We start from the raw sequence: 3,273 nt of genomic DNA, 5'->3' as shown, positions 1-3,273 counted from the left end.
GCCTCTTGAGTGCTAGAATTGAAGGTGTGCACCACCACCGTTGCCCAGCTGTTGTCGTCATCGTCTTGGCCAGGCATGGAAGGCAGATCTGTGAGTTTGAGGCCAACCTGGTTTACAGACCAAATTCCAGGCCAGCCAGAGTAATAACAAAGACAGCTCAGTAATTGAGAGCACTTGTTGCTTTGCAAAGGACCCAGGTTTGATTCCCAGCACCCAAATGGCAGCTCACAATCTCCTATAACTCCAGTTCCAGGGGATCTGACAGTGATGCCTTTTCTGGCCTCCAAAGGCACCGTACACCACACATGGTGCACATATGTATATGCAGATAAAATACTCAATACATCTCTTTCTAAAAAAGGATGTATTCTAACCTGCATCAGACATTTCTAACCTGCATCAGGTTGGTTTGCAAAAGGAGACATTCTCTTGAAATGCACCCATCTGTAGTTTGCTTTGATTTTACATTTTCTTACTCATTTTTAAAAATGATTTTATGTATGTGTGTTTTGCCTGTTTGTATGTCTGCACACCATATGTATGCCTGGTGCCAGAAGAGGCAATCAGATCATCTGGGACAGGAGTTGTAAACCGTTGTGAGCCATCATGTGGTGCTAGGAATTGAACCTGGGGCTTCTGAGAAAGCAGCCTGAGATGGTTGTTTGTTTGTTTACTTTTGTCTTATTTTCCTGTTTAGAAACACTTTTGGATATACTGGGTGGCTGGTCCTTTAGATAATTCATTTCCATGTTCATTTCTTTTTCTTTTTTTCTGGTTTAACCACTTTCTTTTTAAATTTTTATTGTTTGTATTGAACTATACATTTTCTTTGCTCCCCTCTCCTCTTTTACCCTCTCCCATGACTCCTACACTCCCAATTTACTCAGGAGACCTTGTCTTTTTCTCCTTCATGCGTAGATCCATGTATGTCTCTCTTAGGGTCCTCTTTGTTGTCTCGGTTCTCTAGGGTTGTGGACTGTAGGCTGACTTTTCTTTGCTTTATGTCTAAAAGCCACTTAGGAGTAAGTACATATTATATTTGTCTTTCTGGATCTGGATTACCTCCTTCAATATGTTTTTTTATAGATCCATCCTTTTGCCGGCAAATTTCAAGATGTCACTTTTTAACTGCTGTGTCGTACTCCATTGTGTAAATGTACCACATTTTCTTTATCCTTTCTTTGGTAGAGGGGCATCTAGATTGTTTTCAGTTTCTGAGAGCCAGTGTTTTTAATCACTGAGCTATCTCTCCAGCCCCAAGATGGTTATTTTGTATGTAGTGTGTGTGTGTGTGTGTGTGTGTGTGTGTGTGTGTGTACCACATGTGTGTCTGCCCACAAAAGCCAGCAAAAGGTCCCTTGGAGTTGTTCCTACAGGTGTTATGAGTCACCCGGTTTGTGTGCTGGGAACCAAACTCTGATCGTCTGGAAGAGCAGCAGGTGCTCCTAAAGTACCTAAGCCATCTCCTAAGCTGATTTGGAGGAGCATAGCTGACTGACAGCTTCTGTTTGCTTCATGTTTTCTTTTTTTTTTTTTTTGAAAGTAATTTTATTAAATTATAAAAAGTTTCCATTTACGCCCCTCCTCTCAACGCCCTCCCACTCCCCCCTCCCTCTCCTCCTCCCTCTTTGTCCCCAAGGGCAGTCAGGGTCTCCTGCCCTGTGGGAAGTCCAAGTTCCTCCCCCCTCACTCCAGGTCCAGGAAGGTGAGCATCCAAACAGACTGGATCCCAAAAATCCAGTATATGCAGAGGAAACCAGTCCCAGTGTCATTGTCAATGGCTTCTCAGAAAGACTGCAGGCCAGCCACATTCAGAGAATCCGGCCACATTCAGAGAATCTGGTTGGATCACATGCTCGTTCAGTCACGGTCCATCTGGCCTTGGTAAACTCTCATTAGATCCGACCCCTTGTATCAGTGGGTGATAGCATCCCTCGCAGTCCTTCGTCATTTTCTTCCTCCTTCTGCTCCTCATTTGGATCTTGGGGGGCTCAGTTCGGTGCTCCAACGCGGGCCTCCATCTGTATCGCCATCCAACGCCAGATGAAGGATCTATGGTGATAAGCAAAATATTCATCAGTATGGTCACGGGCCAAGGCCGGTTCAGGCACCCCCTCCTCTGTCCATGTTTTCATCTACAGCTCTGAGAGTATGTCTGTCTCTGCCCTCTGTACCCAACAACCATTGCTCAGCAGAATGTGTGCCAGCAGTAGGCCAAGCTTTCTGTAGGAGTTCTGTAATGGAAAAACCTTTTCTGGGGAATTCCTCATTTGACCTGGTTGGCGTCTGGGGCTCTTCCTACCTACTCAGCCCTTCCGTCATTCTCTGCTGTGTCAGACCTGTACTAGGTGGCGATCTGAAGGGCCTCCCATCTTCTCTGGCTCTCTCCCTTTTTATCTGTCACAGGCACTGCCCCCCAAAAATCTCTTGAGTCTGATCTATCTGAGCATTTCACTAAGTTACCCAGACTTCCTTAGGACTAGTTCTATAGTGTAGGCAGGCCTTGAGATTATAATCCTCCTGCCTCAGTTCTTAAGTAGATTCAATTACAGGCTTGAACACTAGAACACACTTTGTTTGTTCATTCCCTTTTATTTGTTTCTTCCTTAGATATAGGATCTTACCATGTAGCCCTGGCTGGTCTGATGTTCATCATAGCCCAGGTTAGCCTTAAATTTGTGGCAGTCTTCCTGTTTTAACCTCCCAAGTGCTGGCATAACAGGTGTACCAACAAGCCTGACCTCCCAACTCCCTGTCTTAAGAACTGTTTTCAGTCTGTTGGAGCAGAAGCCGAAAATATGGCAAGCGAGCTATTGCCCTTGTCATTCCGTTCTGAAAAACTGGAACCCAAACTGGTGGCTCCTAGCTTGGGAGGCTGAGGAAGGAGGAGAAAGAGTTGGAGGCTATACTGGACTTCGCGTGAGAACAAACCAAAATCAATGCTGGGGCTACAGGTATAGTTCAGTGGTAGAACACTTGTCTAGTAGGCTCTGAGACTCCAAGTAGACACAAGTGTGTGCACCCCAGGAGGCTATAAGAGGGTGTCAGGGCTGAAGCGAGAGTTGCAGGGAGTTGTGAGCCATCTACTGCGGGTCCTGGGGGTCAAACGTAGATCCTCTGCAGACACTCTTAGTCAACGAGCCGTCTCTCCGGCCCCCGCTGTTCTTGAGAGAGGAGTAGGTGATCTGAGTGCTTTATGCCATTCGTGGATGGAGTCATTGAAATGTGTGGACTGTCTGAACTCCGTAATAGTAACAGCTCAGAGGGCCGGAG

The sequence above is a fragment of the Myodes glareolus genome, chromosome 17, assembly GCF_982192425.1.
Source record: "Myodes glareolus chromosome 17, mMyoGla1.1, whole genome shotgun sequence".
Classification (NCBI taxonomy): Eukaryota; Metazoa; Chordata; class Mammalia; order Rodentia; family Cricetidae; genus Myodes; species Myodes glareolus.
The sequence above is the reverse complement of the archived record's forward strand: the minus strand, read 5'-3'. Positions refer to the sequence as shown.